An 11,748-nucleotide genomic window follows, 5' to 3' on the forward strand; every position below is an offset into this window, starting at 1 on the left:
ATGTGTTACATTCATACGAGCAGACAGAGAAGTAAGTTTGAAGTAAGTTTGGTGCAGAAGAAATAGAAATAAACCTTGTGTAAATTGTCAGCTTTATGCTAAGCTAAAATGCTGTTTCTATACATTTTACATGCACATGTCATGATCATATTTTTTTATCAAGAAAATTCACATTGGATCATTATTTCTTTTTTTCCAGTAAGACCTTTGATATTAGGGCAAAAATCATATTCTTGATAATAATTTTTGTATTGTTTTCCTGTAAAAATATCTAAAAATCCTTAAAACAAGATCAATTTGATTTATCTTGTTTTAGAAACAACACTGCATAAGATATTTAAGTTTTTCAGAGAATGTATTTTTAACATGTGTATTTTGTCTTACTGTGCTGGCAGAGTTTTTATAGTCAAAACAAGTGAAAAAATGTACCAGTGCTGAAGAAGTAATCCAAAGTATTTAGAATACGTTACTACCTTGAGTAATCTAACGGAATACGTTACAAATGACATATTACAGCATGTATTCTGTAATCTGTAGTGGAATACATTTCAAAAGCAACCCTCCCAACCCTGTATATATACGTATATATACCTTGACAAGGGCCAAATGGTGATGGCTAGACGACTGGTCAGAGCATCTCCAAAACAGCAGGTCTTGCGGGGTGTTCTTGGTATGATGTGGTTATTACCTACCAAAAGTGGTCCAAGGAAGGACAACCAATGAACCAGCGACAGGGTCATGGGCGCCCAAGGCTTATTGATGCGCGTGGGGAGCAAACGCTAGTTTGTCTGGTCCGATCCCACAGAAGAGCTACTGTAGCACAAATTGCTAATGCTGGCCATGATAGAAAGGTCTCAGAACACACAATGCATCTCAGCTTGCTGCGTATGGGGCTACGTAGCCGCAGACCGGTCAGAGTGCCCATGCTGACCCCTGTCCACCACCGAAAGCACCTACAATTTGCACTTGAGTGTCAGAACTGGACCATGAAGCAATGAAAGAAGGTGGCCTGGTCTGATGAATCACGTTTCATGTAGACAGCAGGATGCGTGTGTGTTGTTTACCTGGGGAAGATATGGCAGCAGGATGCACTATGGAAAGAAGGCAGGCCGGCGGAGGTAGTGTGATGCTCTGGGTAATGTTCACCTGGGAAACCTTGGGTCCTGGCATTCATGTGGATGTTACTTTGACATATACAACCTACCTAAAGATTGCTGCAGACCATGTACACCCCTTCATGGCAATGGTATTCCCTGATGGCAGTGGCCTCTTTCAGCAGGATAATGTGCCCTGCCATGCTGCAAACATTTTTCAGGAATGGTTTAAGGAACATGACAAAGGCTTTGTTCACACTGCAGGAAAAATAAGATTTTTCCTCAAATCCGATTTTTTTGAGTGACTGTTCAAACTGCAAGTTATATGTGGCCAGATCATATTTTTTCTGTTCAGACTACAGTTGCTTTTGCTATCACGTCACATTAGTTGTCATGGTAATGCAGAAAACTTGCGTACATTCACCATGCATGAGATTTTAGTGCTAGATGTTTTACCATTGATTATGCTTTTCATGAGGGCAATATCCAAATATGAACATTCTTCACAGACAACAGCTTAAAAATGGGTGAGGTATCATATGCAATGTTTGTCACTGCTAGTGTTGTTGCTGCCCGTTTTAGCGGGGACGTCCTGTATTTTGGCCGATATTACGATGTCTCATACGGGACGCCTTTTATCTTGGAGTTCTATATTTTAGCAGAGAGTGAAACATCCTGTATTGAAGGCTTTGTGTCCCGTTTTAAATAATAAAAAGGTCAGATTGTAAGACGAGGACCCGCGTCCTGTGATAAAATGCTCAAGTGTCCCGTATTTGCATGACATTCAATACATTATCGCGTTGTGGTTTCTCACAGCCGGTATGGGTTACTGCACCAAAGCTTAACTTTGGGTAAGTTAAGCCAATGTCTGTGTTATTATAAGAGGTTTGCAGTGCTTTGCATGCCCTGTAACATATAAATGACATATGGGTGTGTTTCATTCAGAAGTGATGATCTCTATGCCCTGTTTACCTTCCACTGTGAGAGTTTTGTAGGGCTGAAATGTGTAATAAAACAGGCTGAACTCATTTTTGAAGTCATTTTTATTGAAAATTCTGTTTGTAACCATCCTACTGCATGGCCACCACTATTGTATTAAATTCGAAGTGCTCTATGAAGGCATTAAATATGCTGTTCAGAACACAGTATGTTTTCTCGTTGCAAAACCTGACGTATAACAACCGTCGCACACAGCAAATGACGAGAAAACCACATGAAATCTGATCTGACCGTTCAGACTGAGACGCATTAAGAAAAATCTGATTTTAATCAGATTCCAAACCACCTACGAATGTGGTTTGGATGAGGCTTGTGAAAATTGGATTTAATGTGTTTTTGTCCTGTTCAGACTACAAAAATCTAAACGGATTTGAGTGACTGCGTCCAAAATTTTTTATTTTTTCTGCCTGTGTGAACATAGCCAAAGAGTTCAAGGTGTTGATTTGGCCTCCAAATTCCCCAGATCTCAATACGATTGAGCATCTATGGGATGTGCTGGACCAACAAGTCCGATCCATGGATGCCCCACCTCACAACTTACAGGACTTAAAGGATCTGCTGCTTACGTCTTGGTGCCAGATACCACAGGACACCTTCAGAGGTCTTGTGGAGTCCATGCCTTGATGGATCAGAGCTGTTTTGGTGGCACGAGGGGACCTACACGATATTAGGCAGGTGGTTGTAATGTTGTGGTTGATAGGTGTGTGTATATATATATATATATATATATATATATATATATATATATATATATATATATATATATATTAAAGCAATATCACAGATTCACATGAGCAAGAGTGCTGTATGGCCCTACATCAGCACGGCCGCAGGTAATCACAGCTGTGCTGATTTAGGGCCATACAGCACAATTGCGAGTGTGGTATTGCTTTTATACAATAGTTCAAAGAACAAGTAAATAAAAAAAATAAAAATGAGGAAAAACTAAGGACTGTCACAGAAAAAAAAAAAGAAAAAAAAAAAGAAACACATTTATGCATGGAACTAGTTTCTTACGCTACGGATCAGGATCTGCCATCGCTAGTTCAAAATATGCATACAAACCTCTGTTACTAATTCAAAAACATCACTTCAGAACTAGTATCTATGGCTTGGGCTGTTCCTAACAAGCTATTGGAGAAATAAGGATGTGTGTGCGTTTGAAAGAGAGACAGAGAGAGAGAGAGAGAGAGGGTGATTGAGCTTGTGTGATTACCTGCACCTGTTACGACTCCAAAGCAGTAGTGTAGTGTTAGTCAGCTTAATGAAGATAATGAGAATTCTGGTCAAATACAGTCTATATTCTCTGTATAAAAATAGTAATCCAAGCATGGGTCCTCCCTGAGTATTTTGCGGTAGCGGGTGCGCAAGAGTCATTCACTATAGAAACTGTTTTCTCCTCAGCCATGTTGAATATTTACATCCTTCCAACACGGAAACTTCGGTATGAGGTAAGCGCATTGAGTATGTTTTTGATTACTCCATTTGTTGTGTCTCTCAGCTGTGATAAGCCTTAATGCTGAAGTTGTTACAGGGCTCGACATTAAGCATTTTTATGTACTTATCCTTCGGACAAAAATATTGGTCTTTTGCTTGTCCGAGTAAAAAAGTTACTTGCCCGGAGAGGATTTTTTTGATTTTTTTTATTGTGGTGTAAATATTATTTATTTAGAATAATTATTCACATCAAGTGTTCCATCAGCTCATTACACCTTACTTAAGTCATCCAAATTAAACTAGCACCACTCCATACAGTGATGGTAGCTGGAAACAGCAATGTTCTATCAGCTCATTACACCTTACTTGAGTCATCCAAATTAAACTAGCACCACTCCACACAGTGATGGTAGCTGGAAACAGCAATAGCGTGGTTAGATTATGGAAAGAAGACAAATGCATATAGTTAGTTAAAGTGGAATAAAGCAAAGGTAATGTCAAAGTTGGATGTACATGACAAAATACAAATTATGAAAACAACGTGAGCATTTAATATCATGGCTCCATCTGAAAGCTAGAAAATGATGTCCTCGGAGGCTGTATGCAGAAGTAGAATGAAAATAAGGTTAATTTAAAACTGTTCTGAGACCTGGGGCCTCATTTATAAAGACGTTCGTAAAATGATCTTAAATGTGATCGTGTGTACATTTTATAAATGAGGCCCCAGTTTCCTTGAGAGTTCCATTCATTTAAAAAACCACAACAGTGTCTGTTGAGCCATTTACTGAGCTGAGCTTTCTATGCTTTTGGATGCGTGAACCAATATCATCTGAAGCTGCGGCACGCAAGTGTGCGCAAGACAGCGAATGCATCAGCGGGAACAGTTTCACTTTCTCTCACCCCGTTTACTTCACACGACTCATAAATGGTGCTGACAACACAGAGAAATACCAGTTTGAGGGTCTGTGCAACTTATTATGATGAACTGCTGTCATGGTCTCGGTGAGTCTGCCGGTTTGTTCTGTTTGTTTTGGTGTTCTCTCCCTCATGTGTTTCAGGTGCCGCCGGCACGCGGAATCAGTGTTTCCATGGGAACCCTGATTGTTTCCATGGGAAAGCTGATCATGCCAAACTCATGTTTGTTTCCTGCTTTCTTAAACCCCACTCTGTCTCGTGTTTGTTGCTAGATTGCTGTGTGTGTTGTTTAACTCACCTCGCTCTCTCTGCCTTGATGCTTCACCTGAGGATTCCTCACTGCTTTCCCTCTACACTGCCACAACGCACACACACCTACGAACACACTCTCCTCCAGAGGATTCCGTGTGGATCTACGTTCCACACTGCCACGACGCACACATGCCTACAAACACACTCTCCATCTCCATGCTGCAGTTGTGCCGGGTTCCTCTCTGCCCACCAGCCCTGTTTGAATCTTCCTTGCTCTTCAGCATTGTTTAAGTTTGCTTTAATACATTCTGTGAACTGTGCCTCTGCACCTGGATCTCTTGTCTCATTTGTGACAACTGCTTCCTTATTAACTGAACTGAAAATATGCTTCACAGATAAGAGGAAATAATGCCGAGATGTGTCTTTTCCAGGTGCTTGTGCAAGTTGCACAAGCAGTGCTTTATTTTACAACAACATTGATTATGTATTTTACTGTTTGTATAATTATGTTTGTATAATTCTTTGCTATTTACATCATTTTGGGCTCCCTGGAGTGCATCTGGACTGTGAGCTGTGTCTTTCACTCTTGCTGTATGCGGCTCTCGTCCTGTTTTGGTTAAACTGCATCATGATTAAAGTTTAATGATCTAATGTTATGAATCACGAGATCAAAAGACTATTTGACAATATTTTTTATTTTTTTATTTTTGACATTGCCTATAATTCTGACATATAGTTTCAGCCCTACTGGTTATTTTTTCATTATTGATGTTTTAATTAGGATACTTTAAGTAAATTAAGTAAAATTCTCTTTTACTTGCCCCTTCAAAAATCCACTTGTCCCAGACAAGCGAAATGTTGAGCCCTGTGTTAGTTTAACTGTATTTCCAAGCTGTACTCTTGTGGCAGTAATCCGAGTGATCATGGAGTGAAAGACAATGGCGATGACTTCAAAGAAACCGCTCGCTGACTGACGTTCGCTGACTCATTGCACGTCAAACTTTACTGGCTTATAACACATAAAAATTGTCTTTTGTCGCCACCTGCTTGCTAAAATCTTTAATGTCACAGGGAAATATGAAAAGACACTCGTCTAGCTCTTTTACACATCTACGCTGCTCTTATACTTCAGTTTAGAACACCATGAACACAAGCAAAGTGATACAATCAGTAAAGCATCCGAGTGCTGTTGTTCTGAGAAATCAGTACTCATGGTCTCTCGTCCAATCAGATTCGAGGACAGGAACTAACTGTTGTATAAACATATACACTCACTGAGCACTTTATTAGTACTTTATTCTGTCAGCTCGAACCAGTCTGGCCATTCTTCATTGACCTCTCATCAACAAGGTGTTTCCGTCCGCAGAACTGCTGCTCACTGGATGTTTTTTGTTTTTGGCACCATTCTGAGTAAACTCTACAGAAACTGTTGTGCGTGAAAATCCCAGGAGATCAGCAGTTACAGAAATACTCAAATCAGCCTGTCTGGCAACAATCATGGCACGGTCTAAATTACTGAGATCACACTTTTTTCCGATTCTGATGGTTGACGTGAACATTAACTGAAGCTCCTGACCTGTATATGAATGATTTTATGCATTTCACTGCTGCCACACAATTGGATCATTAGATAATCGCATGAATGAATGAGTAGGTGTACAGATGTTTCTAATAAAGTGCTAAGTGAGTGTATATATCATATGTAGAGAGTACTGTATATATATATATATATATATATATATATATATACAGGCCATTTTGCCATTTTTATTGATAGATATAGTAGTAGAAAGACAGGAATCAAGGGGTTAGAGGGAGGAGCCCAGGATGGTAATGGTAGAGCACTCACGCTGACAATAAGGCCACCACTCTAACTAGAGCTCCATATTAGCTTTCTAAATTTGTTTGAATGGAGTAAAAGTGCGGGTGAACAATAACCTTTTTGACTGAAGTCAAAAGTGCCAGTCATGTTTGCACCTTTGAGGAGATGCAATTCTAGGCACTTCCGACACCGGATTGTATCCTGGCATTTTAGGTCTCCTAATGCCTGCTGGTACAACTCTGGCCCTCCATTTACCAGGTCCCGATTTGTTTAAGAGGAATCTTGGCTCATATCCGTACATGAAATATATGTCGAAAGGGCGGCATTACTTAAAGGGTAGTAGCACCATGATGAAATAGCTCTCTTCTTAAAAATAAAGAATGGAAATCATTGTAGTCTTTATCCTGTTCTATAAATATCCAGTACTTGAGTTGGCCCGTGAGGCAGGCAGAGGAAGAAGAGTAGAAGTGGCTTGCATCAGATACTCTCAGGCAAGCCATGTGAAATATTTAAATGAAAGCAGTTTTTTTGTAGTGCATAAGCTAATAGAAAAGCCTCTCTGTTGGCACCAGACTGTCTGACACAAACTCAAATTGATTCCTAATTGAGTTTGTATGGATTTTGATCTGGCTTTTGTTGGTTACATTAAGACCTGACCAGTCTCATTTTACTGGTGTCTGTGTGGACTGCAAGCAGCTCTTCACCGCACGCATTGGCTTGCAGTGTGAGTACTAAAAACTGTTGAAAAAATAAGACGTAATGGAAGAATCTTTCCTCTATTTTACTGGACGATTTCCCTTTTTTTTTTTTTTTTTTTTTTTTGACTGCGCTCTAGGCTCTATATAAATCAAACGACATTTTACTAAAGGTGACAAAAGATGTTGTATTTTTCTTTAGAGTTGTTGACTTTTCCAAGAGAGGAGTACATATTTCACTGCAGAAGGTTTTTCACTTGGGCTTCTAGTTTTGTAAAACATTAAATGTGTGAAAAAAAAAAAAAAAAAAAAAAAATATGGTTTGTATCGACTTTTGCCTTTGGCCATTTCTGAAAATATTTGGAGTAATTTCAAATATTTATTTGGGCCATTTTGACAACATGTATCTCATTTGAAAGAGAAGACTTGCTATGCTAGTCAGACTAAATACTTTGCCATCTGAGAAAGAGGTTAAAACCGCACAATGAAGATGAACCAGCTGGAGAATTAGCGAAGTCTCTCTGGTTTATTCAAATGTCCAATTATTTGGATCAAAGGAATTGGGGCAGCGGGCAGTGGAGGTAATTTTACTGTCTATTCAATGGGTCAGCCATTGGGGTAAGAGTAAATTAACACACTCTTTGGAGAATAGTGATTTTTTTTTTTTTTACGGACCATAATTTTTTCTTCTTTTTTTTTTCTCTCTTTTTTTTTTTTTTATAAAGCGTCAAACGCATGATAGAGTTCGGTGATTAAGAGAAATGATGACAATTTCCTCTACTATTAATTTATTGTGGCTTAATTAGTTTCTCTCTCTCTCTTTCTTTCTCTCTCATGATTGAAAATGAATTTAGAAATACATTTCTGTTTCTTGAGATATACGGGAAGAGAAACTGTGTTTTTTTTTTTTTTTTTTTTAAGGAATGGACAGAGACAACTGTAGTAATTCACCAATAAATATCTTTAAGGCATGACTACTGATACAGTATTTGTGGGTCATGCCTTTGTGAGGTCTAGGTGGTCTCAACATCTGGCACAGTGTCAGTTATGACTAATAACACCTCTATGTCCACATCTAGGGAGTTTTCTTTGATTTCAGTTCAAATGAAACAGAAATGTACATAGTACGGCCTAAACTGCCCCTGAAACTCTCTCCTCTCATAATGATTTGTGATCAGCCAAGATGGACCAGCTGACTAAAATTCATTTTTGCTTCACCTCTCAGGTTTCATTGAGAGCATTAAGAGAGCAGTTTAAGAGGATTTGGATAGAGGCCAGTTCGGCCGCCACAGTGGCATCAGCTCTCTGCTCTCGGCCTATGGCACCTCTGTGAAGAACAAGGTGCTAATTACCGGCCAGTGAGCAGAACTTCTCACACATGAGCCACCGCCTGAACTCCACACCAGCTGTGATGAACAACTTTCTAAAACACTGTAATACAGAGGACAGGCAGGTGCCAGGGTGTGAAAAATGTGAATATGAATTGCAGCATGTGTCAGTGTTTGTGTATGTGTTGGAGGTGGGGGTTTGTGTTTGTCCAACAGGACAAGAAAACAGGCTGAAATGTGTTTGTTTAGGAAATCAAAAATACCTATGTGATTAGAAGGCCTCTGCATCTTTTTGCAGAAAAGAAAAGAAAACGAGGGACGAGTAGAAATACATTTTTTTGAGAATCAATATTATGCCACAAATGCTGTTGATTGAGCTTAACTTGTACTGAACCCAGAATATTCCTTTAGACGCCACAAAAATGCATCAAGATGATTTTCAAATACAGTATGCACACAAAGTTTCAGTCAAATCAAGCTTTTTCTATATGTGAAGCAATTATCATGTGACAGAACCCACTATAGTGTTCGAATTCACACAAGGTAATTTAACACAAATATAAATTCCCCAATAGATCAGTGTGAGGAATATCAATGCCTACGTGCTGTTTCCCAGGTGAGAGATGCCTATGAATCACAAATTAACTGAGTGGAGTGCAAGAGAATGAAAGAAAGGTGAAAATAAAACCTGCAGCTTTTCTAATACTGTATGTTTTGTGTGTGAAATGGCACATTCAAACAGTTTTCATTCAGAGCAGTAACAACAACTGTAAGGGGGCAAAGTAAAAAAAAAAAAAAAAAAAATGCAGTCACTGTTGAGCTATCAAACATAACTATGTAATGATGATGGAATAACATTAATATATCACACAGCATATATTGCACATTTGCGTAGATTATAAAATCTGTGTGTTGTATTGTATTGTATTGTATTGTTGAAGTCACAAAGCTTTGTTTGAAACTAATTTACACACTTTGTAAAAACTAAGTTTCTAAGTGAAGTAGATGATGCAGCATCATTAATAAAATGAAACAGAGATCCCAAGATACTATGGAAGCCATGTAAGCAAAGACATTTTTTTTGTTTTATTGATGTTCCTTAGCTATTAAAATTGCTAAAACGAAGGATATAGTAGAGGTCATAAAATGGATTTTCCTGGTTCAATACAAGTTAAGCTCAATCGACAACATGTGTGGCATAATGTTGAATGTTGACTTGTCCCTCCTTTTCTCTTAAAAAATACTCACTGTTTTAAAAATAGAGCCACAACGCATGAACAATATGTGTGTTAAAATGATTTTAGTTTGATAAAATCGCTTACTAACGTTTTCTGTGTAAAGTTATTATCAGTTGTACAACTTCATTTCCATGACAATGTAATGTCAACCCTAAAACCCTAAAACGACTGTAAAAATTATGATTTAAACAACTTCCATCCATACATCCATTTTCTAAAGCCGCTTGTCCTATATAGGGTCAAAGGTAGTGCCAAAGCCTATCCCATCTGTCTCGGGCCGAAGGCAGGGAAACACCCTGGACATGTGGCCAGTTCAAAGTTAAACAAATTTACAGCTCAAATCATACATGAGTTTTAACAAAATAATTAATTTAAGTGCTTTTATAAAATTATAACCTTCACATTTCTGCCTTTAAACCCTCCAAAAATTGGCCCCATTCACTTCCAATGTAAATGCCTCTCTGTAATCTCGATTTCTACTTTTTTTTTAAAGGACGGATGAGTCAAAATAAATTGTTGTGGTAATATTATGCCACAAATGCTGTCGATTGAGCTTAACTTGTATTGAACCCAGAATATTATTTTAAGGTTCTGTTGATTATCACATTTCTATCTGCATAGCTGCACAGTTTGGTGATAAAAGTACTTATAAACAGTTCATATCTGTGCAAGTGTCCATGCAATTATTGCAGGTGAATTGTACATTGCTTTAGGGTTGAAATGTTAATTTCGGGTGAGAGTGTCAACTACAGGTAAAGAAATGCCTGACTGATTTAAGATTATATCGAAAAGGGAGCGCTTTCGATTACTACTGATTAATTACATAATGTGTCTAATTGCCTTTATCAAATTTCACATTGCACTGTACATTTCACATATTCATGGCTGACATTGCACTAATATGAATCATATTTAGCTTATTTTTCCAAAGGTATTAGAGGAATATTATAAATCTGTTGCAATCGAAGCATTTCACCAAACATCTTTATTTAATCTCAATCAATTTTGTTCTAAAGTACATAATTATTATAAGAAATAATAAAACATCCGCAATTGTATATAAAAATTAAATAAAAATACGTATATGATGACAACGAGTGTAAGTGTAAGTGAGTCTTAAAAGAGTAAAGATCTTTTATTCAATACAGCTTACTTCAACATAGAGCAGGAGGGATTGGTTTTAGTCTTTTAAAACTAGAATCACATCTTAAATAATAAAAACCAATTGCGTTTGGCCTGTAAAGAGGTTTATCTTTCCTGGTCATACTACCCTGCGGGGACAGCAGAGTTAACAACATGGAAAAGTAGCAAATGGTGGAGAACGTCTCTAAATCTACTTCTACTCTCCCTTAAACTCTGTATAATCTGTAACCATAGATGTGTTCAAAAGGGCTAAGACTGAAAATATAGGATCCTGACTGTGTGGATTTTAGATAAGGAAAGCCAGTTTTTAACAATATATGCTGCAGCAATCCAGTGTTTTTCATGGCAAGAGCTGTGAAAATTGAAGGCAGTTTTGGTTAATGGATCTTTTACTGTTCCCAGCAATGTTACATTAATAAAGCAAAATAATAATAATATCAGGAGGTCACACTCAAGGGACCTATAATTCAAATCCATGCATGTGCAATACAGAGTCATTACAGAACAACATCAAATAACCTCGACACTGCTTCTGTTGGTTTGTTGGATCAAGTGTGTGTGTTCAGTTTTGATTGGGTCAAAGGGTCACAAAGGTACACATAGACACACCTTATAAAGATTTCAGACAGCTATTGAAGCAAATTGTTATTTATATATATTTTTAATATATATAAATAAATAAGTAATAATAATAAGAATTATATATATATATATAGATATAGATATAGATATATAGATAGATAGATATAGATATAGATATAGATATATACTACATGACTACTTGTCACATTACAGTGAATATTTCTTAGGGTAGGTTTCAAAAAT

This window comes from Myxocyprinus asiaticus, chromosome 35 (genome assembly GCF_019703515.2).
Source record: "Myxocyprinus asiaticus isolate MX2 ecotype Aquarium Trade chromosome 35, UBuf_Myxa_2, whole genome shotgun sequence".
In the NCBI taxonomy this organism is placed as follows: Eukaryota; Metazoa; Chordata; class Actinopteri; order Cypriniformes; family Catostomidae; genus Myxocyprinus; species Myxocyprinus asiaticus.